Source organism: Papio anubis, chromosome 4, assembly GCF_008728515.1.
Source record: "Papio anubis isolate 15944 chromosome 4, Panubis1.0, whole genome shotgun sequence".
Lineage (NCBI taxonomy): Eukaryota > Metazoa > Chordata > Mammalia > Primates > Cercopithecidae > Papio > Papio anubis.
Genome location: NC_044979.1, coordinates 165,445,470 through 165,473,439, shown reverse-complemented (window position 1 = coordinate 165,473,439; position 27,970 = coordinate 165,445,470). Strand labels below are relative to the sequence as shown.

Genomic DNA, 27,970 nt, shown 5'->3' with positions numbered 1-27,970 from the left:
TTAGCTTCCCATTCACTTGTCTACCTATTGCAAATTGATTTACACTATCCAACCCACTATGCCATGAAATTACTATGCCCATGAAATTACTATGGTAGGATCCAAAGAACACCATTAGTCTTTATTTAGCATGATTGCCAGGCAGGCTTTGATGTTCACAAATAATAATTCACCTCTAAATGCCTCCTGGTTCTTCTTCTTCTTCTTCTTCTTCTTCTTTTTTTTTTTTTAAATAAACTTTCTCACCATTCTTCCTTGGTCTCATTCAATTAGCTTCTTTTCCTCCTACAGCTACTTAATATCATGTTAATTAAAAAAATGTATTTTGTCCTCTCTTTTTGCATTCTACTTTCTTTCTCCAGGCATTTTGTCTACATCAATTACTTCAAATGCATCCATAAACTAATAATTCCCAAGTCTCTTTCATCACCCAGACTATTTTTCCAAAATTCAGACTCATATTTCTGCCTACAAGCTGTATCCATCTATACATCTTCATGCACTATCAATTCAATCTTTATGCACTATCAATTCAACCTGCATATGACTGAAATAATTGTTTTTATCCTTCATTTTGCTTCTCACAATACATCTCCTAACTTGTTAAAAGGCACCATCATCTACTGAGTCACATAAGACAGACATCTGAGGACTTCCTGGATTCCTCTTCTGTAATCTCTTAATTCCATCAGTTAATAATCCCCGTCACACCTTCATTGTAAATATGTCTCAAAGCTGTGTCTGACTCTTGTTCCACTGCCAGTCTCTTAGATAGGTCTTTCAAACCTATCACATGCACCATCGCATTCCCACTCCAATTAGTGTCATTGCTTCTAGCCTTCTCTCTTTTAAATCCTTCATCTACAATTGTCAGATTAATCTTTCTTTGAAAAATAAAATAACTGTGTCATGTTACACCTGAAAAATCATTCCAACTTCTTCCTGAGCATCAAAATAAAGTCCAAACTACTTGTCAAATAACAGTGAGCTCTTAGGTATCTGGTCTCTGCTTTTACATTCCCTACTTAATTTGTTTAAGACTTACCCATGGAAACTTTTTACTCCAGCCAATAACAATGTGTTCTCACCCGATATAATGCAACCAGGCACTTGCCCTCTCATCACAATGAATGGACGATCCAGAGACTCGTTACATCTATATCTTCATGACATTTGTTTCTCCTTATTTAGGGGGCGACCCCATCTTGGTCTTGCATAATCTATGAACTAAATTATGAATCTATTCAGCACCAGTACAACTCATATATTATAGCTGAAGAAAGAGGAAACATAAAATAAAATTGAGCTGGGAATGCTCGCTCATGCCTATAGTCCCAGAACTTTTGGAGGCCAAGGGAGAAAGGATTGCTTGAGGCCAGGAATTTGAGACTATCCTAGGAAACAGAAAGAGACCTCATTGCTACAAGAAATTTTTAAAATTAGCCAAACATGATGGTACAGGCCTGTAGTTCCAGCTACTGGGAAGGTTGAGAGAGGAGGATGCTTTGAGCCCAAGAGTTCAAGGCTGCAGTGAGCTATGGTTGCACAACTGCACTCCAGCCTGGGTCACAGAGTAAGAACTTGTCTCTTTAAAACATAATAATAAATTAATTAAATTGGTTGTATGCATAAATATAAACTAAACAAGAAGAAAGAGATGGTCTTTAAGTAATGCCACTCTCATCTTAACCTTGACACTTGACAAGATGGAATCCAAAACTCTACCATGGTGAGAACCCTCACCTCCTTCTTCCATCACCCCAAGTCTCACAAACACAATTGACCTTGAAGCCAGGTGACACATGTCACTTGTTTTCCTTTACCCTTGTCTGATGTACATGTCCAGAAGCCTACAATTTCCAATTTATCCCTTCTTCCCAAGACCCATGTCCTTGTTTTGACTAAGCTCTGTTTACACATATTTCTCTCCCTCCTCAAATCTTCAAGATCTTATATCTGTCTACCTTCCTTATTTTCTTTGAAGTTTCCCTTGGCTTTCTGCTCTAACACCTGGCCGTACCTGAAAGACATGGACTTCAATGTGGGTCTGTGGAGTAAAAGTTGTTTTCTTTCCCGTATCCCTCAAAACACCACTTTGCAGGTTCTGTAGAGATTCTCCATACTCCTGACTGCCAATCAGACACTATCCTTTCATCCCTCCTAAAGTCCTCACATTAAAACTCATGTTTTCAGATTCTACCACCTGTTCCCTCACCTTGTGAGAATCATCTACAAACCCCTCAAACGCTCAACCTGATTTTTTGAAAATTTGTATCTTCTTGTTCACTGTCACTCTTTGAACTCCACTGCTGTCATAATCTCCTGTGATTTTGACATTTACATAGATGATAAATATAATACCATAGTTCCTCTGTCGTTTAAATCTCCTCCAATCCAATGATCCTATCTTCTACTATATCTCTAACACTCCCTCTCTTAATCATAGCACAAACTTTGTCATTGTCATTAATTGCACACTTTCCAAACTCTAAATTTCAAGAATCCCATACTCCAATCACCTTCTTCTATTATTCCCGTCCATTCCTTGTGATGTTCCAATTGAAAAAATCCTTTGGCTGGGCCAAAATAAGCAGCTGGGCTCACCCTGTCCTCACAAACTTCATTCCTTTCATTGTTTCTCTTTCTAGCTTATCCCTAACCTATCTTTAGAATCACTTTCTGACACACACTCTCAGATAACTTGCTGATCACTTGCTTCATTGTGATGAATTGGAAAAGTTCCATCCTAATTAAATCCAACCCTCCACCCACTCTGCACCTGCACCCAGGCACCTGTGCAAAGTTGAGAGAGACACATCGGTTCTTTGAGTCATCCAACTTTTTCATGACCCTTGCGGCTGCCAGAAAGTCTCATATTTCTCTTGTCCATTTTTCTCATCTCTCACTCTCCTGGATGACTCTTTCTTATCTTTTTTGCCTTCAAATTTTCACTATTTCCTTTTCCATCTTCACTCTCCACTGAGAGCTTTGCTGCACTGAAAAAAAATGCAAGATATCGAAAAAGAATCACAAACTCTACAGCTCACAATTGCCATCTGCATGTGCCGCTTACTTTGCCTTCCTTTGTAGTTGTAATGAACTATTTATTTGTTCCAGATTCCCTGTATTTAGATTCTATATTTTATCCCTTCTTGCCCATTTAATGAAGGAGTTCAAGAAATGTCCCTTTGTTTTCTATACATTAGTTTTTTACCGTCTTCATTGAATCATTCCCATCAATGTAAAAACATGTTAGAAAACACAGTCTCTTCTGATCTTATATCACATTCCAGCTTTCTATCACTTTTTTTTATTAGTTTAGTTTTGTTTTTCTCTGAGATAAACTAGGAAACAAAGAATTTGCAATTTTCCTGTTGCCAAGAACTTTTATCTCTAGGCTTGAATTTTAATTGATCCCTGGAGCCTGATGACCTGGTTAAAGGTCTGGGAGCAATGATAGCTGGTAGGTGTAAAACATGGAGAAAAATGGCTTCACAGTGCAAGATGCTATTCCACATGATGTGTAACTAGGTCTTTAGGCAATGTAGGCCCAGTCCCTGCTGGCAGGCTTGGCAAGATTTAATATGTCTTCTAAATATTCCCAAATCACTATTTTAATTCTAATGTCTCCTTCTTCTCTGATAATTTATCTAACATAATGAATTAAATTTGTGTTATAACTGAGTAATAAGCAGAATCAGACTCTGAAGCTGACTTTTTGCCAAATCAGCTTTAAGATTAAAGAATATAAGATATTATTTAAGTCGATCTTAGAAAACTTCAAGTTCTCTGATAACACCTTACGCGGAAATTTTTAAATGCTGACTTTTCACTTTCTAATGTTAAGCTATCCAAGCCTTTCTATTCCTTGAGACTCCAATAATGGTCTGTTTCAGTAGTTACTTTGTTCATAAAAGACTTGCCTTTATTTGGCATCTCATACCTGCCCTATCTTCGAATGTTAATTGGCTTCTCACTGCCTTCAGATCCAAATAATTAAGGTAGACATTCCCAAATTCCCATTTTCCTGAAGGTCTATTGCATTTAACCAATTCTGTCAATCGAGATGTTAGTCATTGTTCAGTTTTTAACAACAGAAACGAGGTTAGCTGATTTAACCCAATACACACTTGGTACAAGGACTTAGGAGTTTACAAAGTTGTTGGAAAGACTAGAGACTGCATTAGACTGAGTTCCTAGAAACAATCCCCATTCATCAATTATTCATATTCTGTTGAAGTTAGCGATCCCCCCTTTAGAAAGCTGGCAGTCAGGTAGCTGCTGCTCCTCCTGCTGACTGTTAAACCACACTATGTCAGCCATGTTTGGTAAAACTGCTGCTGCTGCTACAGTGAGCTGATGAATGCAAAGCTGCTGATCATGCCACATCTTCCATCATCATGGCCAAGAAAGTGGTTACTTTCCACCAAGTCTGTCTCCATGATTCAGTTCCTAATCCAGGTATCATGGGAGTGCATCTGAAAGGCAAAATCAAAATCAGACACCAAACTCGAGCTAGAAGTTGTGGGAAAAAAAATTGTTAATTTGGTTTTCTATCTTTTCAACTCTGTAAAGGTTGGAAGGGGGGTGTTGGTAGACCCAATCTGAGAATCCAAAACAGCTGTAAACACAATTTCAAGGCCACTGATTACTGTTGTGAAGATGAAATTATGGTTGTTACTCTTCCCATATCCCTACCTTCAATTACTTTAATGTCCCTGACATTTACTTCTACCCTGGACTACAGATTTTACGTGTCACCTAAACAGGTTTGTTAGTGCCTCATCATATGACGATATATCAGTTTTCATTCTTTTGTGATTCATGAACTAGTTCTATTTTCCTAACAGCCATTCTCTGTTTTCCAACATCAACCATGCATGCCCCTGATTCTAAACTCTTTAAGATTATAGGAATGCCAAACAAGAAAAAAAAATTAGTGTATGTACAGGGAAATGTGGAGTGGAAAGAAATTGGGTGATAAGTTGTTTAGCATCTGTTTGCAAAATAAGGTTGGGAGCAACATTATCTACTGAGAGGGCAGAGAATGGAAAATAGATCTTAGATTTGGAAAAGATGAGAAAGGTAAGAATATTGTAGAAACTATTTCTAGTGATTACTAAAATTTTCAGTTCTCCCTCTAGCTCACAGTGCTATGCATTCATTACTTGTGGTAGAGAACCATGAAGGCTTGTTGTGACAGACGCACTATTAAAGGGCAGAAAGTCCATCTCCCGGGGTCAGCAAAACCATTCCCCGCCTACATGAACCAGCATGAGATCTAGAACATTTGTTATTTTAAGCCAGCAATGTTTTGAGATTGTTCATGAAGGAAAACACAGCCTATTCTGTCCTTTTCAAACATCAACTCAGCTAATTGTCACAGGAATGCTGAGAAAAAGTGAAGATGCTGCCAGTTTTTTAAGTTATGAGAATTGACATTGTTAGTTGTTTAATGATGATTTATTTATTACTCTTTTTTACTCACAACAATGTTTGATAGCTGAGGTGTATGAGATAATGTTTACTCAACATTGTGCATATATTTGTAAAATACTGCAAACTGTTAGAAGACAAGGGATTCTAAGTCCCTAGTAAAATTATTGTTGCAATGAATCATGGTGAACACCAGGAAATGAAGAAATAAAGCCAAGGAAGTTCTCAAAAATGATAAGAAAAAACGTTTATAAAAGAAGTGAAGGTCATAATGTTGGTGAAGATCTGGTTCAATGCGGGGAAGAAAATGAATGAAGTACATGATATTATTATAAAATAACATTCTGGTACAGGATATGGAATGAAAGTAGTTCAAGTGATGGTGCGAGCCAAGGTATGACAGCATGTAAAGGACAATAAGATGAAACTGGGTGAAAGTTATTGAAATGGAGGAATTGTGTGGAGTTTGACAAGTTGTAGATGGGGAGATCCATCAACATAAACATTGAGGTTGGTCACTTTGATCCCAGAAGATGCTCCAGAGAGCAACCCTGTGAGCCACTATGCAAAATAATACACTTCAAATTTGCATATCTCAGTAAAGTGTCCATGTGATTTAGAAAACGCAGACAACTGAAGTTTTTTCTACACATTTCTGTACTTCTCTAGTCTTTCTATACTTTTAAAAATAGCTCAACACTTCCCCAGGATATTTTTTAAATTTCCATATACTTAAAAAATATCAGTTGGAATAAGTAGTTCTTCCCCTATGCTATCCTATGGCATGTCTAGTTCCTCAAATAAAGCATAAGATGAGTACTTCTAGAATTCCTATAGCCCAATATTTGATATTAATAACGATTGTTTTGAATTTGAATGGAGCCACATGGGAATACATAGTGACTTCAGAAGAAAAATCTGTAGCCAGCCATGGAAGCAAATCTAAATTAGGGTAGAAATAGGATACCTACCAATGGGTCCAGCTGAAGACAATTGCTGCTATAATGATTACTTGATTCATCAACTTCCGAGTGCTGAATGAGCCTCTCTGACTAGCAGATTCTTCTCAGGATTTGAAATCACCGACCTCTATTATCCATCTGTTATGCTTTTTAACTTTTAACAAAGGATAAAGATGATGATATTAACCCACATAAAGAAATCTATCTCTCTGCATCTGTCTTATAGAAGTTTAGAGAGTAAAATTTGTATCATGGCTTATAAGTTGGGATGGGTTTACTTCCATGATTATGTGTAAGCCAGCTCATAACATGGGGACAAAGTCCATTTATTATAGGTATCACTTGGGAATGCAGAAATAGGTAATCACTCAGTGTAGACTATGCTTGGATTTTTGTTTCTTGTCATTACATGGAATCTTGTCTCTAAAGTCCAAGTGAAAATAACACACTGTGAGTAAGTGATGGCAATTTAATTTATGTAATGACAGACTAGGTAATAAAAATGAGTCTTTTTATAGGATTACTTGTTTTTCTTCTTGCTGATTTGTTTGAGTTCTTTGTAGATTCTGGACATCAGTCCTTTGTCAGATACAAAGTTTGCAAATATTTTCTCCCATTCAGTGGGTTGCCTGTTTACTCTGTTGATGATTTCTTTTGCTCTGCATAAATTTTTTAGTTTAATTAGGACCCATTTGTTTATAGTTTTTATTGCATTTGATTTTGGAGTCTTAGTCATGAATTATTTGTCCATGCCAATGTCCAGAAGAATTTTTCCACTGTTATCTTCAGAAATGTTTGGTTTCAGGCCTTCAGTTTAAATCCTGAGTTGATTTTTATAAAAGGTGAATGATGGGGATCCAGTTTCATCCTTCTGCATGGGACTTGCCAGTTTTCCCAGTACCATTTATTGAATACAGTGTCCTTTCCCAATTTATGTTTTTGTTTGCTTTGTTGAAGAACAGAAAGAAAGTATGTGGCTTTATTTCTAGGTTCTCTACTCTGTTCCATTTGTCTGTCTCATATATCAGTACCATGATGTTTTGGTGGGCAAAGGACATAAATAGACAATTCTCAAACGATGACATACAAATGGCCAACAAACATATGAAAAGAATGCTCAGCATCAGTAATCATCAAGGAAATGCAAATTGAAACCACAATAAGATATCACCTTACTCCCACAAGAATGGCCATAATGAAAAAGTTGAAGAACAATAGATGTTGGCATGGACCTGGTGAGAAGGGAGCACTTTCATGCTGATGTGAATGTAAATTAGTGTAACTTCTGTGAAAAACAGCATAGAGATTATTTAAAGAACTAAAAGTAGATCTACCATGTGATCTAGCAATCCCACCATTGGGTGTCTACTTAAATGAAAAGAAAGCCATTATAGGAAAAAGACACAAGAACACACATGTTTATAGCAGCACAATTCACAATTTCAACCTAACTGCCCATTGACCAATAAGTAGATAAAGAAAATGTGGTATATATACACCATGAAATACTAGCTAGCCATAAAAGGAAACAAATAACATATTTTGCAGCAACTTGGATGAAGCTGGAGGCCATCATTCTAAGTGAAATAACTCAGGAATGGAAAACCAAACACCGTAAGTTCTCATTTATACATGAGAGCTAAGATATGAGGACTCAAAGATATACAGAGGGACATAGTGGACTTTGGGAGCTCAGCAAGGAGAGGAATAAAACATTACATATTGGCTACAGTGTGCATTGCTCAGGTGATAGGTGCACTAGAATCTCAGAATACACCATGTTATGGTTTGGCTCTGTGTCCCCACCCAAAACTCATCTCAAATTGTAATCCCTATTGTCAAGGAGGGACCTGGTAGGAGGTGATTGGATCACGAGGGCAGTTTTCCCTCTTGCTGTTCTCCTGATAGTGAGCGAGTTCTCACAAGATCTGATAGTTTTAAAAGTGGCAGTTTCCTCAGCATGTTCTTTCTCTCCTGCCACCATGTAAGACATATCTTTCCCTACTTCCATCTTGATGTAAGTTTCCTGAGGCTTAAACATCAGCCATGTAAAACTGTGAGTTAGTTAAACCTCTTTTCTTTATAAATTACCAAGTCTCAGGTAGTATGTTTATAGCAGTGTGAGAACCGACTAATACAGAAAATTAATATCAAGAATTGGATACCGCCATAAAGATAACCTAAAAATGTGGAAGGGACTTTGGAACAGGCAGAGGTTGGAACAGTTTGGAGGGCTCAGAAGAAGACGAGACGATGTGGGAAAGTTTGGAACTTCCTAGAGACTTGTTAAATGGCTTTGACCAAAATGCTGATAGTGACATAGACAATGAAGTCCAGATTGAGGTGGTCTCAGATGGAGATGAGGAACTTATTGGGAACTGGAGTAAGAGTCACTCATGCTATGCTTTAGCAAAGAGACTGGTGACATTTTGCCCTTAAAATACTGTGGAACTTTGAAGTTAAGAGACATGATTTAGGGTATCGGGCAGAAAAAACTTCTAAGCAGCAAAGCATTCAGGTGACCTGTCTTATTCTGAAAGCATTCAGTAATATGCGTTCACAAAGAGATGATTTAAAATTAGAGCTTATGTTTAAAAGGGAAGCTGAGCATGAAGGTTTCAAAAATTTGCAGCCTGACGTGGTGGTGGAAACAAAAATCCCATTTTCTGGAGAGGAATTGAAGAGGGCTGCAGAAATTTGCATAAATAAAGAGGAACCAAATGTTAATAACCAAGAGAATGGAGAAAATGTCTTTATTTCAGGTCAGAGGTCTTTTTTGTGACAGTCCCTCCCATTACAGACCCAAAGGAGGGGACTGTTAAGAACACATGATTGGTTTTGAATTGTGAAAAGACATGAAATTTGGAAAAGGCCCGGGGGGTGGAATTATACGGTTTGTCTCTGTGTCCACACCCAAATCTCATCCTGAATTGTAATTCCCACATGTCAAGGGAGGGGCTTGATGGAGGGTGAGCGGATCATGGGGGCAGATTTCCCCCTTGCTGTTCTCGTGATACTGAATGAGTTCTGAGGAGATATGGTTGTTTGATAAATGGTGCTTCTCCCTTCTCTCTCTGTCTCTCCTGCCGCCTTGTGAAAAAGGTGCCTGCTTCCCCTTCACCTTCTGCCATGATTGTTAGCTTCCAGAGGCCTCGCCAGCCATATGGAACTGTGCGTCAATGAAGGCTCTTTTGTTTATAAACTACCCAGTCTCAGGTAGTATCTTTACAGCAATGTGAAAACAGACTAACACCCACTACTTTAGAATTTATCCATGTGACAAAAACCACTTGTACCCCAAATGCTACTGAAATAACAAAGAAATGAGCCTTTGGCCTTCTGTACCTGATAGAATGGAAACACTACAACTTACTTTCAAGGAGAAAAAAAAGCATTTTGAATCCAGAAATATGCAATATATGTGGATGATTTGAAGACAGTAGCTTTTGGACCTTCTTTAGCCCTTTGGTTTTCATGAGAAGGCATATTGAACAGTCACTCTAAATCAATATTTCTGCTTTCTAAACTAAGATGTTTACAGCTTTCTATGACACAATAATGTGCCTTGTTACAGATTCACTTGCATGTGAACTGATGGAAGTAGGGACTTGTTGACAAAGGAAGATCTTAGCAGTGGAAAGAAATGTGTTAAAATAAACTCACTTGGATATACAGGAAAAAAGTGGTATAAATTGAAAAATAATGAAAATGTCAATTACTTGAAATGGATGAAGATTTTTAACACAGAAATAGAGGCAGGTTGAAGTATACTTTTCTCAGTTTAGTTTGTGAGAATGGTAAAGGAGAAATTAACAAGCCTGTGTTAATATAATGTCAAATCATTCCATCAATCAGTTTACTGTTTCACTCAATGAAATGAATCTTTCATTTAAAATAATTGATTTTAACAGCAAAATCAGAGAATATTTGATTGAATATTTTACTTTGTAAATATCATATAGTCACATGTTTTAGAAATTGGCAAGACAGAGTAATGTCATACAAGGAGAGAATGAACATAACATAGTGAAAATCACCAATGACATTAAGTAAATAACAAAGCCATCTGTCCCAGAGAAAAAGAAAAATGATGAGTTCCAAGATCGTTGTCTATTAAGAAACTCTGAAAAGTTATGTACAGTTTAACACATTAATTATAGCTAATGTCAAGCAATGCAACAGGAAAAACTAATTAAACCAAATATTTTGCTCATTTCAGAAAGAAATGTCAGTGTAGTTTAGTCTACACTTAGAATGTGCAGGAGAGATAGAGACTATAGTCCTAGCTGGGATGAAATCATCAAAGATAATAATGTCCATGTACTGCTTTTGTCCTATCAAGAGTAAATTTTCCCCCCAAAGCCCTAGGTCTGAAACAGGCAAATACAGATAGAAAATGGGAGGACCGAAATGCCATACCTCCCATGTATAGGAGGAGAAAGGAAAAATCAAGACGAGAATTATCTACTCAGTAAATAATGGGCTGCTAATATACAGCTTTCTGGGCAAGTAATAATAATAATAGGTCACTTTAATGACTAACTCTCTTATTTCAAAGAAAAAATGCACCCAATTTATGGTTTTATGATGCAATTTAACTTATACACTCTACAACAGTGCTTTTCTAATTTTAGTGTAAGATGAGGTCTGAGTTAGGGTCTGACACGAGATTCCGTGTTTCCAAGAAGCTCCCAGGTGACACCATTGCTATTGGTCTCTGACACTTTAAGTGTGAAGCTCTTATGTAAACTAAGATGGAACTTTAGACTTATAAGGTACCTTAAGAGATATAAATATAATGTCTCATTTCACAGGTGAATAAGAACAATCTCAGAGCAATATGATCAATATGATGACATAATGCTCACAATTTTTTATTCACTGACTTGATATTAAAACTGAAAACCTAGACTCCTAGTCAAGTGGTTTTTGTTTTTTTGGTTTTGTTTTTTGTTTTGTTTTGTTTTGTTTTTCCTGCAGACACTGAGTGGAAACCACATAGAAACATAATCCTAAAAACCATGTGTTAGTGACCCATATCGGGAAACTTTTAATTTAAGATATGATGATGCCAATTTTAAAACTAAATTCGAAGCATCATTTTGGTACAGACAGGAGGCAGGGAAATACCGGGTAGAGGAGGGCGGCATCCCTGGCGAGGGCTCCACCCTTAAGCCTGGACCAGAGGTCCTAAATGAGAACAGTTATCCCTGTTTTCCCGCCTACATGTTACTTTTTTGGCTCATCCTGCCCCCCATCCTGCGCCCATATAAACCCCAAACCTCACCTGGCAAAGAGACAAGCAGCTGAATGTCGAGAAGAGAAGAAGCAACTGACATCGGAGACTACGGGTAGATGCGGCTTAACTTCAGACGACAGGACTTCGGGTAGAAGCCCAGCGCAGATGGCCAGGCTTCAGGGAAAGATCACCTTCTTCCTGCACCATCCGCTCATCAGCTTCCCTTCCATTGAGAGCCTCTTCCACCGCTTAATAAAATCTCCGCATTCACCATTCTTTAAGTCCACGTGACCTGATTCTTCCTGGATGCCGGACGAGAACCCGTGTACCAAGAGGGCAGAGATAAAAGGCTGTCACCCCGAATCTCCACTGAGCTGATGAACACTTAGCTGTCCACGGATGGCAACTGCTAAAACAGCATTAATTGTGACACACACCTAGACATTATTGGGGCTGGAGCCCAGAAGTGCTCGCCCGGGACCCGGGCCCTGCTCGCCTGAGTGCTCCCCCTCCTGCAAGGGGTTTGAGCGTGGTGAAGGGAGAGTAAGCGAGCTGCACCCCTGTCTCAAGTCCTGAGAAGGGGTCAAAGGAACTCTGCAGTCTCAATTTCAAAGTATTGTTTATTTACCTTGGAGTATTTTAAAATTCTTCTCTCTCTGATTCCAGTTCCCATTTGACTTTTGTCCACTGCATTTTGTTTTTGTTTGACACAGAGTCTGGCTCTGTTGCCCAGGCTGGAGTGCAGTGGTATTCTCTGCTTACTGCAACCTCTGCCTGCCAGGCTCAAACGATTCTCCTGCCTTAGCTTCCTGAGTAGTTGGCAGGCACCCACCACCATGCCTGGTTAATTTTTGTATTTTTAGTAGAGATGAGATTTCACCATGTTGGCCAGGCTGGTTTTGAACTCCTGACCTAAAATAATACGCCGGCCTCCGGCCTCCCAAAGTGCTGGGATTATAGGCATGAGCCACTACACCTGGCCTGTCCATTGCATGTTTACTTTCGCAACAAAGTCTATCTAAAATAGTAACTCAATTCATCTTTTAGTAGCACGTGTGTCTTTGTAAAATATGTAGGCCATGTGTAAGACACCTTAAAAATATGTGTCCACAGTAAGTTGAAGCTGTAAAACTACAAAAGGTAGCTTTCAACTTTTACTTGCCATATTAATTTGACAAGCAATTATTGAGCAATTAGTTAGGCAATATTTCCAAAGAAATGCAAAGTGTGACATCTGCTCACACAAACATTTTAATTCAGTGGAGGAGATAAAGCATAAATGCAGGAAAGAGTTAAACAATAATATGTAGTATATGCTTACAATGTTCAAAGTAGAGAGAAGAGTGGATTGTAGACATTGTGGAAAGTAAACTGAAACTTAAATTTGGTCATAAAGGAAAGAGTAGACATTCAGGAAGAAAGGAATCATGGTGGAAAATCACTACCTGGCAAATAAAGTATGTACGTAAAATTCAGGATTCAGGGCTGGGCACGGTGGCTCACGCCTGTAATCCCAGCACTGGGAGGCTGGGGCGGGTGAATTGCCTGAGCTCAGGAGTTGGCGACAAGCCTGGGCAACACAGTGAAACCCCGTTTCTACTAAAATACAAAAAATTAGCTGGGCATGGTGGTGTGTGCCCGTAGTCCCAGCTACTTGGGAGGCCGAGGCCGGAGAATTGCTTGAACCCGGGAGGCGGAAGTTGCAGTGAGCCAAGATCATGCCACCGCACTCCAGCCTGGGCAACAGAGACTCTGTTTCAAAAAAAAAAAAAGGAAAAGAAAGAAAAAAAATTCAGGATTCAATAGAGAAAAGCAACTGAGAGTGTGGAGGGAAATGTGCCATGCTTCAGCCCTGCATGCCATTCTCCTTCTCATTGTTCTGTATGTGGACAGCTTGGCAGTGGAGGACAGTTGCAACCTGAGACATTCACAAGGTGAATTCACAAGGGGCGAAGACAGGTGATGAAGAACTTTGCCACGCTACCTTACACCCGCCATGTGATGTGTCTTGGTGAATGTGCACACGTGCTCTTCAGAAGGTTATGCGTTTTGGATTTGTTGTGTTTATTGTCACATAGGAGGAAGCTTATTCAAGCAGGTTGAGTTGGTAGATAATATTATCTGCATCTACATCCATACCAATTTTTAGGGTATTGTCCTATCAATTACTGAGAAGGGAGGGCTAAAATCTCTAACTTTATTTGTGGATTTGTTTATATCAAAAGTATTTCTGTTAGTTGTTGCTTCATTTATGTTGATACTCTGTTAAAAGATACCAACATATTTAGGACAGCCGTGTCTTCTTGATGAACTGACCATTTTAGCATTATAAAATGCCTCTTATTTCTGGTAATACTTTGTCTTTAAGTTCACTTTGCTGGATATTAATAGAACCATTTCAACTTTTTCATGAGTGTTTTTATGGTATAGCTTTGCATTTAATAAAAATTCTAGCCAATGTGTGTTTTTATAGTTAAATCATGATATTCATTGGCCTCAAACATAATTCTCATTTGGAGATAAAGAGCAAATTCCATCTACACCTTTAGTCTTCTTCAATTCATTCAACCAAACTAAGTTGTTTGTAGACTACCTTTTCAGAGAATGTGGTTTGTTATTCTGAAGCCGGTTCCTGTCAGGGCGTATTTTTTTATATAGTAGTTCATTTAGTGTCAATGACAGATAAATTGCTTGTTGCCTCAGAGTTATATGGTGAGTACCTGTTTGTATATGGGTTCTCTCTTTTCCTTACTTTAAGCAGCCTGAGCTGATTTTTTTTCCTGTGTAGTTTGATCTAGCACCTGGTTCAATAAGTGTCCAGAAAATATATGCTGGGTAAACGTGTTGCCTCTCTGTCATTGACAGTAGTAGAATAGTTATTTTAATTAATTTGAAATATTTGTAAATGTAAGTGAATTCCAGAATTTTAGGGAAAAAAAAAATCCAAGGCCTTATCAAAAGATTATCAAATTCCATCTATTGTTTCTCCTTCTGATTTTCCATGTTTATCTTCTAATTCTTTTTTCTGCACCACCAAACTGATTCATTTCCCTTCCTCTTGAGTTAGCCTCTCCCTCCCTGTGTTTTACTCAGTGACTCATATAAGAATTAAATCCCTCCACAAAATGCCAAACCCTCCCATAATTCCTTCTCCCTCAGATCTGTGTTTAGCTTCCTCCACCTTTGTTGTTACTCTCAACATGAATTATTACTCAGTTAGACCTGTGCTGGCCGGTCTTGCCCTGCTCCTCAGCCTCAAGAGGGCATTCTGTTCTCTGAGCAGGTCTACAACCTGCCATTGCAGGAAAAGGTTCTATTTAATTTTTGTTGTGTAATATATAGAGACAAACCCTGCAGCCTTGGTAAGTAGACATTAAAACTCTGTTCTTGTAAAATGAAGAGACGGATAAGGCTAGCTCATGTGGTTTGAGCCCTGTCCTAAGTATCAATTCATAGTGACCAGATGAGCTTCATTCTATACTACAATCACATTGCTTCAGATTCAAGTTTTGCTGGAGTTATTCCAAGAAAATGATTTAACCCCTCTGTCACTCATCTGGCTCATTAAAAAAAGGACAATGCACATATCAATTTTAAAACTATGTGTTTAGACTTAAATGTAGTAATTGCGTAAAGTGCTTGCAAGTGTCGCTGTAGTGGTAAAGAGAATAGAAGCAATAGTTGCATTAATAACAGACACTATTTTTCTAGTATTTCAGTGTTGCATACTAATCTCTGTGCCAATTACAGAAGCGGGCATGTCCAGGAGGGTCTAAAGGGTGAGCCATTTGGGTCTCCCAGGTGGTAGTCAGGAGGGTGGGCCGCAAAGGAGTGAAATCACTTCAAGGAAGGGATAGTGAAGCCTCATGATCTCTGGCTGAAGAAAAGGGTTTTCCTACCAGGAGAGCAAGAACAAGTAGTTCACTATCGGAGACCCTCATCTCCTTATGTCCCCCTGTAGTCATGCCAGTTCTTTAGGCAGAGAGATTTATTAGGAAGGAACACTGGAAAACAGAAGGCCATCCGACTAAACATGTCTGCAGATATAGGCAGCTTTGGTAACTCTACACAAAAATGGGACTGAAGATAAAGCTGGCTCACATGGAAGCTTCGTGGGAAGCGCATTGGAATCTTGAGCAGATAAGGACCCAACGCACAACACTTAGAAAAGCTGATAGGAGCAAACAATGTGAATCTCAGTAGGCTGGTCAGTGAGTCAACCCGTGCTAGTCCATAGCAGAAACTAGAAACCCTTCTGTGGTCCTCCATTTATGGCACACAGAGGACATTTCTTAAAAAAAAAAAAAAAAAGAAAAAAAGAAAGAAACAGGCCGGGCGTGGTGGCTCACGCCTGTGATCCCAGCACTTTGGGAGGCCGAGGCGGGCAGATCACGAGGTCAGGAGATCGAGACCATCCTGGCTAACATGGTGAAACCCTGTCTCTACTAAAAATACAAAAAATTAGCCGGGTATGGTGGCGGGGGCCTGTAGTCCCAGCTACTTGGGAGGCTGAGGCAGGAGAATGGCGTGAACCCGGAAGGCAGAGCTTGCAGTGAGTCGAGATTGCACCCCTGCACTCCAGCCTGGGCTACAGAGTGAGACTCCATCTCAAAAAAAAAAAAAAAAAAAAAAAAAAGATTTAAAGCCTACACTGCAAACCATTAAAGCAGAACCTCTTGTGATGGTGCTTTCCAGTGTATTTTATTTGGTTTTGTTTGTTTTTTATTTCTGTTTTTTCTTTTATTTAGTTTTTTTCTCGTTATTTCTTATGTATTTTAAACCATCAGTGGGAGGAAAAGAGGCCATAATGTTTGAAGTAAAGTGGTAGGAAAAAGGACCATTGTATTCAGCTCACTTAGGAAATCCGTGCATCAGCTTAAACAGATTTGAGATGCTCTCCCATTCCTGAAATGATGCAACAAAATAAATAGTAATGGCTTACGTACTTGTGTACTGAAGGAGTAACTTCAACGTGAAGTGACTTGAAGAAACGTAGGTTGCAGGCAATGTCTGGTAATTGCCCACTGCAAACTAATTTAAAAATATAAATAGTAATGATAAATTTATACAGAAATTTTTTTAAAGGGAAAGTAAACATTATGCATTATTATTTCTAAATTTATTGAAGTGTATTCCCTAGGAAAATGGGCCAAAGTATATCATTTAAATTGAATCTTGAGCTTGAAAATATCAAAAACTTTTATTTTTAAAGTCTTGCTAATAGAAAAAATAGAGTTTAGTCTGATTTCAAGGAAACACTATTAAATATTACATTATACAAATTTGCTTTATAAGGTCTTGTCTTTTTTGATTTACATCTATTGACATGATTAAATTAAGCATTTCTTAGAGAGTGTTCCAATAAACAGAGTCTGAAGACACAGTATTTTTAAATGGTTCTAAGGTAAAATCAGTTTCACAAATTCAGAGTGTATTCATCTCTTTTTATTTGATGATTCAACATACCAATTAGCATATTAAGTTCCCAAATAATTACTGCATAAAAAACACTAGGTTTAACTCAAAATTTCTAGAACTCAATTGCAGTACTCAGTTATTTGAAATAATATCTTTTAAAGACCTGAAAAACTCAAGTATAAAGAAATCTGATGTCAGTGTGTTTGTTGCAAACTTCCAAGCTCTAATCAGTTGTGTTTTATGTTTTCTTTTCTTTTTCTTTTCTATTTCTTTTTTTTTGAGATGGAGTCTGGCTCTGTCACCCAGGCTGGAGTGTAGTGGCACCATCTCGGCTCACTGCAAGCTCCGCCTCCTGGATTCAAGCAATTCTCCTGCCTCAGCCTCCTGAGTAGCTGGGATTACAGGTGCCCCCAACCACGCCCAGCTAATTTTAGTAATTTTAATAGAGACGGAGTTTCATTGTTTTGGCCAGGCTGGTCTCAAACTCCTGATCTCATGATATGCCTGCCTCAGCCTCCCAAAGTCCTGGGATTACAAGCATAAGCCACCGAGCCCGGCCTGTTTTATTTTCTTAGTTTTCAATGAGGAAAATTTTAAGTATCATCTCACAGAATTATAAGGACTAGTAATAGATAAAAATGTGGGCATCACACATTACTTGGTGCACAGTTATTATTCAATAAATAGTGGTTCACTTAAATTAGTACAACTAATAATAGTATGCAACTATTATAGTTGGCTATTGATACTAAAAGGATAGAACTTTAGAATAATTGCATTCAAACTTTTTTCACTTTTATTCACAGCTTAAAATGTATACTTATATGTATATATTATATGTATATATATTATATTGCAAATAGAACCTACATACATATACAGTCCAACTAAAAGTTTCAAAAAACACACTAATATTTCTCCTTGCAATGTAGTCTATATTTTATTCTATAATATTCCAATCCACACCTGAATTTTAAATCTGTGTCCCAACAAACTGATTTTTTGACAGCTAATAATTTGAAAACTTCAACTTTAAAAGAGTTTAATATTGGACATAGAGGGTAGAAGAATGGTAACCAGAGGCTGAGAAGGGTAGTGGGAGGCTGGAGGGGAGGTAGGGATGATAAATGGGCACAAAAAAATAGGAGACATGAATAAGTCCTTTTTTTTGATAGCACAATAGGGTGACTATAGTGAACATTAACTTAATTGTACATTTTAAAATAACTTAGAGTGTAATTGAATTGTTTGTAACTGAAAGCATAAATGCTTGAGGGGATGGATACCCCATTCTCCATGATGTGCCTATCTCAGATTGCATGCTTGTATCAAAACATATCACGTATCCCATAAATATATACACCTACTATGTACCCACAAAAATTAACAATAAAAAAAACATTAAAAAGAGTTTAATATCCATGTCAAAATTATGTTACCTAAATATAGGACAAATTATCTGTCTTTATTGTGTGAGACTAAAATCGGCTATTTTGACACATGAAATTATTTGCTCCATATCCACAAACCACAAATTCTAATTAGAAAGTTTATCTATGTGGTTGGGGTTCAGAATTTATTTCTGAAAATGAGAAGTATTTAAAGTGATCTAACTTATGAGGTTTACATAAACTTGCCAACATGTGTTTAAAAGGCTCTTCCTGGCACTTCAAAAATTATATTTCAATATATATTTTTTCTACTAAGGACTGTGGCAATTAGAATATGTATTAGCAATACATATTTTTGAATATATATATATTTTCTTCTAAGTCCTGTGGCAATTAGAAGGAAACTATTTTAAAAAATAGATTTCTATATCTTTTGACAATTAGAAATTCTTCTATAAGTTTGCATCATAGATAATTACATTAAGATTTCAAGTTTCATATTTTAGACATGGGTTCTTAATTTCTCTCCTTTGTGTTACTGGAAGGTAAAATTACACAAAATTTTAATATGTAAAAATGATAATTAAATTAGCATTATTCTTCTGTTCAAAGATTCCTTGATTGACAGGCTGATAAGCAATGTGTGTGCATTAAAAAACATACTGAATTTCCAAGCAGTGCCCTAAGGAGAAAAAAATAATAAAACAATTGGATCCCAAATAAATGTTGACTTCCTGTGAATACCTCCATACATTTCCTGGGGAAACAACCAGAACAACAAAACATTTATCAAAGGCAAAGTATTCAAATGTTCGGAGAGAAAAAAACGATTCAAAAATAAACACATTTTTAAAAGTTTCCAACTTGGGATAGCTAAATTGATTTATAATCTTTAATTTGTTATGCTGTTCTGTTCGCAGAGCATATAAATCTAGAAACCTTGCTTAGCATTTATAATTATGTAGCTTACTGAATATTAACTCTCTCAGTACTATGCACAAGAGGAAAAGAGTAAAGTGTGGAACAGTAACAAAGTATAGCAGATGTAAGTATGTATGCACTACTGCACAATATAAAAACTTATGTATAGCCCAGATTTTATGAGTTCCCATTATTTATCTTCATGTCCACATTCTTCACTGTAGCTCTATGGATACTCGTATTCAATATTAAGCCTAAGTTCTGTGCCTCAAAAGGGACTGGTGGGAATGCTTCCAAGAATATGACTACATAGCTTCGGATTGTAGGAGGCAGGTCCTGCAAAGAATGCGCCTGTGATTGTGGCCGTTTTGAATGCTCCTGGAGTGATCATATGTTTGTCAGTTTGCATTTTGCAAAATTTTGAATGGGATCAGAAATCATTTTTCTACTGCACTGCTCATCGACAGCCATAGGGAGTTGTCTCGTTTACCTAGTCATCAAAGCAGAATGTCCATGGAAAGGGAAGACATAAGGCTTGAATCTAAGAATTTCTGTTGTTAGAATTCTTCAAAATGTCAAAGAAAATATTAGACAAATAATAGAAACTTAAACCCAGAAGGTTTTTCAGAGTCCACTAACCCTAATGAAGGTTCATATAGCCATCTCTGCACAAATGGGTAACTTGTAAATACCCACTTGTAAATACCTTTCAGGCCATATAGCATTGGCTTTTTAGACCAGTCACTCTAGTGTTTCAAAAGATTTCTAGAAGCGCCTACTGCTTTAATCCAGAGGGAGGCACTCATACAGACAATATTTTGACTATGAGAAAAGATGGGCAGAACATTATACGTTAGAATAAAAGTGCAAGATGTTACCAATGCAGAAATAATAGGTGTTCTTACTTTGTCTTATTTTCATTCTTTCATGAATTAACCACATCACTGACTATATGATTCCTGATGGTGTCTTGCAGCAAATATATCTGTCATTTATCTTCTCTGGTTTGTGACATTGATTCACGGTTTAAATAAAATATTTCCACATAAATATCAGTAGTGGTTATGGAAATTGCACTTCTCAGTGTAAATTAAGACAAAAATCTCAGCTCATAAGTGAAAGGAAGAACCATGGCCCTGTAGCTTTCATGTTTAAATTATGAAGTTCCAGAAAAAGTCATTAAAACTGATTCAATAAAGCTTAGCTGTATATAAATAGGAAAATCTAAGTAATATTTGGAGGAAAATATTTCTAAATCATAAACATAATGGCTATATTTAAGAAGGAAGAGAAAAAAATGAATGATTTAATGAATAATTGTACAAATTAATGATAAATAATGATAATGCAGAGCTTTCAGAAGGAACAAAAGGTTAATTAGACTAGAGAGGTTTTATTACTTGAAATATTAATAAAACAAAAGCTATAATACATCACAAAGCAAATTCAGAAAACACTATAGTTCAGATCTTTCCTTAAGTAAGAAACAGCACACTTTACAGAATAGCATAGGAAATATTGATGTTAAAATTCACAAGAAGCTTACTATCGCCTATAAAATGCTATCAAATTAGCATTTCATTTCAAAAAATGAAAAGACAGTTGATTACATAAAAGAGTCAGTAGTTATGGATGACTGTAAAAAGAATTATGGAAGACCAGTTAAATAGCAAGAAATTATCAGTAAAAGTCTTTGTCACTAATACCATTACCACTAATACCATCACAATACCATTACTAGTATAAAAAAGTGAAATGACATTGAAATCAGTGTAGATTAACTGACATAGAAGCACACTGCAGATTGAGAGGGCAGAGATCATGCTTTATATTTTTCTTTATTTACTCTCTATTCTTTATCTATTATTTACTCTCAGTACTTAGCATCATCTTGTGCCAAAAATAGGGGATCAATAAATACTTGGAGAGTTGATTGATTCATCCCAAAATGAGTGCATTAGATGGATAAATTAGTTGCCTTGGGGAAACGAGTCTTCCAGTGTTTGTTTGCTACACTGATTGAAATCAAGAAAAGAAATATAGAAAGGGACTTCACAGTTTTCTTTTTTTATTAAAGAAACTCCAATCATCCTATTGACCACAGTTTTGCCAGTGAAGAATCAACTATTTCTTATTGCCATACCATACGACCAGTTCTGACTTGGTTCTAGAAACACCTATATTTGTGAAAAGTAGTTTTCTGTCATTACAGGCAAGGAGATCAATTAGTAAATACTAAATTTGATAAAATTTTTGATGCTCTGCTGCTCTTCTCTCAATACCTTCCTTCCACTAGTGAAGTGAAGTGGAACCTGTAGCCATTCTAAATCTCCCATTCACACATATCATCTAATTTATTCCAGCAGAGTGGATCTCTTTTCATTCAAATTTTAGGTTTGGTTATATATATATTGGCTTCACAGCCACCATCATTTCTATGCTGTACACCACCTCACAGGTACCACCATCTCCAACACAAAGAGAGGCACACATACACATACTAGTGCATGCCACTCTAAGCACTGAATTGATTCTCAGCCTTGGGCTTCTATCAACCAACTTCTGAGCTCTGAGCTCTTTCCTTGTAGCACAGTTCCCTCTAAAGAAAGGTGCAGAAATCATTGTTCAGTCTTTGCCATCCAATTTTACTCTGGCCTCCTTACTTTCCTCAACAATTTTATTTCTTCTTGATGATCATTAAGGCTACTCCAGAACTCCACGTTTCTTCCTATTTGTTTACATTTCCCTGTGGCCAAACTCACATTCTGAACAGATGCTCTTACCTCATAAGAGCATTTAAGCCTGAATTTCTTCATTTATCTTCCTTATATAGACATAAACCTACATCAAAACCATTCATTCATTCACTCATTCAAAGGATAATCACCAGGCACTTACTCTCTGCAGGCCACTGCCTTCACAGATACAATGGTGGAAGAAGGTAAGCTTTCTGAGATCATTACTTGTTTTGTCACATCTTTTATATAGGACAGCTTTCAATGGATTGTAGGGTCTTTCATTCTTACTACCTACAGTTACCATCAAACTCATTGCCTTACTAATCCCTTCCACCTGTCTGACAATTATGATTATTGTTCTCTGCTATTCACATTAGCAATAGCTCTTATTAACTCACATGTGGAAAGTGACAAGATCTCTTAACTTTAGTGTTCCCAAAGTCATGTCGTCTTGCACAGTCCCCTACCTTACACTTCACAAAGTTCCTTCTTATCCTTCCGTCCTTCCTTTATCAACACCTTCATTACCTATTGGACCAAGTCTGCACCTCCATGCCTTATGTGATGCACCAAGCTCCACGGGGCACTTTAGTTCCATTTTCCTAGTCTAGACTCTTCACAGCTCTCAACTTTTGGCCTCACTTCAGACTAGCTGGTCTCCATAAGACATATAAGTCATAGGCACCCTTGTTGCTAAGCCATTGGTCTTATTTTTCCTCTTTCAGAATTCTTCACCTGCCTCAAATACTACATCTTCTTTGGAGTGTATTTAGAAAACTTCAGTGAAATGAAAATTTCTCATTATTTGTCCATTGATCTGGATATTTAAATGTATATTAAATTTAGTCTTTCTTTATATACATTTCATATGATTACACTATTTGTTTCTACAATTTAGCCTATCTTGCCACCTTTTTAAAATGTAAGGAATTTAAAGACTGATTATTTCACATGCTTCTGTCGCTACCTAGGATATTTCAGAAAATAACATAGTTATCTAATAAATACTTGTTGAAAAGAGTAGTATGAAATCAAAGAATTTGTTAAGATAGTGTCACAAGAGCTAATCATCATTCATAGTTCTGGAACTGAGTAGACTATGCGGAGACATGTATGTGATTTCTTAAAAAGAGAAAGAACATCAAAAGCTAGGCTGTTCAATGTGATCTTTGACACTATAGGTCTTTGGAATTTTCTCCTGAAGCATAAAATTAATCATAGAAACCTGGACAGAAATATATGAAGTGAGATGATTTCTTCCCAATGTCAGAGAGCTCAAAGCAAAAGAATAAACAATATTATTTTGATAAGAACCACACATATACACACACACAGGTGCAGCAGTATAAAGATTTTGAATCTTACTATTCCTCTGGTACTTTCAAATTAAGATAGCTTAAGAAAGAGCCAGGCCATTTATTTAAGATAAAGATCCCTTCATGGGAAAATCAGAAGGCAGTGCTTATCCCAGACATGCACAAGTTTTCCAATGTGACCTAAAACATAATAATTCTATTTCAGAACAAAAATAGTGTTTGTATTGCAGGGTAGCTCCACATAAAACAAAAGTAAATGGGACCCATAGCAATTTGGAAAAGAGCCGAGTTTCTAGCAGTTCCTTTTTTTATGGAACAGAAAGAGGGATGCACAAAGCTGTAGCAACACAAAAATGTACACTGTAAATTATCTGAGGGGTTTAATAGACTCTATTTTCTCAAATTACGTTTCCCTCTTGTAAGGCACTATGAGAGATGCACTATTTTTTAAGTTGGGGGTACAATAGATGCTTCGGTTTGCTGTATGTTGGTATCCTCAGGATGCATTTCCCAAACCATCTGAATTTTAAGAAAAACATTAGAGAATGTGATTAAAATACCAAATACAGGCACACATTGCTTCATTGCACTTCACTTCATTGTGTTTCACAGAACTGCATTTTTTAAAAGATGAAGGTTTGTGGCAACCCTGTGATGAGCAATCGACAGGTGCCAGTTTTCCAACAGCATGTGCTCATGTTGTGTCTCTGTGTCACATTCAGGGAGTTCTCACAATATTTCAGACTTTTCCATTATTATATCTGCTATGGTGAGCTGTGATCAGTGATCACTGATATTGCCATTGCAATTGTTTTGCGGCACCACAAACCATGCCCATATAAGATGACAGCCTCAGTTGATGAATGTTGTGTTCTGACAGCTCCACTGACCAGCCATTTCCTCCTTTCTTCCTCTCCTAGGGCCTCCTTATCCCCGGAGACACAATCATATTAAAAATAGGCCAATTAACAACCCTTCAGTGGCCTCTACATGTTCAGGTAAAAGGAAGAGTTGCATGTCTCATTTTAAATCAAAAGTTAGAAATAATTAAGTTTAGTGAGGATGTCAAAAGCCAAGACAGACCAAAAGGTAGGCCTCTTGTACCAGTCAGTAAATTGTAAATACAAAAGAAACGTTATTGAAGAAAATTTAAATACTCCAGTGAACACATAAATGATAATAAACGGAAACCGTCTTACTGCTGATGTGTAGAAATTTTTAATGATCTGGATAGAAGATTAAACAAGGCTAATCTAGAGCAAGAGCCTCACTCTTATAAATTCTACAAATGCCGACAAACGAGGAAGCTGCAGAAAAAAAGTTGGAAGCTAGCGAAGGTCGGTTAATGAGGTTTAAGGAAAGAAGCCATCTCCATAACATAGAAATGCAAGATGAAGCAGCAAGTGCTGACGTAGAAGCTGCAGCAAGTTTTCTAGAACTACCTAAGGTAATTGATGAAGAAGGACTACACCAAACAATAGGTTTCAATGTAGACAAAAAGGGCTCCTATTGGAATAAAATGCCATCCAAGACGTTGCTAGAGATACATCAATTCTTGGCTTTGTTTGGGGCTAATGCATCCAATGACTTTAAGCCAATGTTCTTTTACAAGTCTGAAAATCTGAAGACTCTTAAGAATTGTGCTAAATCTATTCTGCCTATGCTCTATAAATGGAACAACGAAGCCTAGATGGCAGTGTGTCTGTTTATAGCATGACTTACTGAATATTTTAAGTGCATGTTGAGACCTACTGCTCACAATAGAAGATGCCTTTCAAAGTATCACTGATCATTGATGATGTACTTGGTCACCCAAGAGCTCTGATGGAGATGTACAAGGAGATTAATGTTAATTTTTATGCCTGCTAACAGCACATCCGTTCTTCAGCCCATGGATTAAGAAGTAATTTCAACTTTCAAGTCTTATTACATAAGAAACACATTTTGTAAGGCCATACTACCATAACAATTTCTCTGATGGATCTTCAGCAAAGTAAATTGAAAACCTTCTGAAAAGAATTCATCATTCTAAATGTCATCAAAAATATTCGTGATTCATTGAGGAGGTCAAAATATCAACAATAACAGGATTTTGAAAGGAACTGATTCCAACCCTCATAGGATGACCTGGAAGAGTTCAAGACTTCAGTACAGGAAGTAACTGCAGATGTGGCGAAAAACATGAAAGAACTAGAATTGGAAGTGAAGCCTGAAAACGTGACTGAATTGCTGTAATCGCTTTATAAAACTTTAACAGATGAGGAGTTGTTTCTTATGGATGAGCAAAGAAAGTGATTTCTGGAAATGCAATCTACTTCTAGCAAAGATGCTGTGCATATTGCTGAAATGACAACAAAGAATTGAAAATATTACATCAACTTAGTTGATAAGACAGTGACAGAGCTTGAGAGGATTGACTCTAATTTTAAAAGAAGTTCTACTGTTGGTAAGATTCTATCAAACAGCACTGCATGTTAGAGAGAAATCTTTCATGAAAGGAAAATTCAGTCACTGCTACAAATCTTATTGTTGTGTTTTTTAAAAAAATTGCCACAGCCACCCCAACCTTCAGCAAACACCACCCCGAGCAGTCATCAGTCATCAACATCAAAGCAAGACCCTACACCAGAAAAATGGTTATGACTCACTGAAGACTCTGACTATTCTTAGAATTTTTTAGTAACAAATTATTTTTAATTAAGAAATCTACACTGTTTTTTAGACATAATGTCATTACATACTTATTAGATTTCAGTATAGTATAAACATATCTTTCATAAGCATGAGAAAATAAAAAAGTTCAATTGCCTACAAAGAACTCAAACAGATTTACAAGAAAAAAACAAACAACCCCATCAAAAAGTGGGCGGGATATGAATAGACATTTCTCAAAAGAGAGACATTCATACAGCCAACAAAACACATGAAAAAAATGCTCATCATCATGGCCATCAGAGAAATGCAAATCAAAACCACCGATGAGATACCATCTCACCAGTTAGAGTAGTGATCATTAAAGTCAGGAAACAACAGGTGCTGGAGAGGATGTGGAGAAATAGGAACTTGCTTTTACACTGTTGGTGGGTTGCCGACTAGTTCAGCCATTATGGGAAAACAGTGTAAGCTGATTCCTCAGGATCTAGAATAGATGCATATACATGACTAATGCATCCCATTACTGGAGTATATGCAAGGATTATAAATTATGCTCTAAAGACACATGCACACGTATGTTTGTGCAGCACTATTCCTGTCATAAAGACTTTGAGATGGCCAAATGTCCATCAGTGACAGATTGGATTCAGAAAATGTAGCACATATACACCATGGAATACTATGCAGCCATAAAAAGGATGGGTTTGTGTGTCCTTCAGCGCAGGGACATGGATGCAGCTGGAATCATAGACAGCAAACTATCTACAGAACAGAAAACCAAACACCGCATGTTCTCACTCATAGGTGGGAACTGAACAATGAGATCACTTGGACACAGGAGAACATGCAGGGCTGTAGAGGGAGGGAGGATTGAGTAGGAGTTATACCTGATGTAAATGGCAGAGTTGATGGGTGCAACACACCACTGGCAAGAGCACAAATGCTCTATATGTAACAAACCTGCACATTATGCATGTACCCACAGCTTACAATTATAATAATAATAAATAAATTAAAAAAGTTCAGGTGGGTTTGTTTTGTTGTGATATTTGGTTTATTGCAGTGATCTAGAATAAAACTGAACCTGCAATATCTTCAAAGTGTTAAATTTAACTCATCAAACTTTTATCCAAATCCCTTTGTGATGATGCAAATTATTAAGTTAGGCTCTGTATTCCACTTTAGCTTTAACAAAGTTTGTGACTCTCACCATTTATTTTGAAGTATATTGCTTTAAAAAAAATCAGAAATTTTCTACACTTTAAAACTTATTTCAGGCCTTGGCATCCCCATATCCTTCATTAATGCCTGCAGAATATGTTAATGCCCATGGCCAATCTAGATGTTTATTCTTGGTGAGTCTTCCCAAGACCTCTACAAATGAGAGCTGTACGTGATTTGCTAAGCATGCCCCCACAACTCCCGTGAGCTCTGCCTTAGAGGCTGCCTTCCTGCCATTAATCAAACTGACATTCTCATGGGGCTCCCTGGGCCACACCTTGAATGTACTGTTTTGGTTAATTCTGCTCCAATCCTAACGTACTTACCTCTAGCATCTCATCACCCATGGAGAAAATATCTGCAAATTTTGTACGATAGAAAACTTATATCCAGAATATATAAAGAACTTTACAACTCAATAATTAAAAACACAATTTAAAAAGCTCAAAGTTATCTGTATAGCTATTTCTAAAAGGAAGATACCCAACTGGCTAATAAGCACATAAAAAGATGCTTAACAGCATTAGTCATCAGAGAAATGAAAATCAAGACCACAGTGAGATAATACTTCATGCGAACTGGGATGGCTAGAATCAAAGTAGATAATAACAAGTGTTTGTGAGGATATGAAGAAATTGAGCCCTTAGACATTGTTGCTGGGAAATGGGGATGA

General features: G+C 37.1%; 2 long non-coding RNA genes across 2 annotated transcripts in view; one reads left to right on the top strand and one right to left on the bottom strand.

Moving 5' to 3' along the window:
* Positions 1 to 27,970, top strand: part of LOC116274583 — a 120,653-nt gene that overhangs the window by 66,368 nt on the left and 26,315 nt on the right. The gene's annotated exons all lie outside the window — the stretch shown is intronic.
* Positions 4,240 to 12,074, bottom strand: LOC103882646. The gene is made up of 3 exons (XR_004183368.1): positions 11,686 to 12,074; positions 6,408 to 6,552; positions 4,240 to 4,478 (listed from the first exon to the last, which is right to left on the bottom strand). It is a non-coding gene; the product is annotated as an uncharacterized LOC103882646 (long non-coding RNA).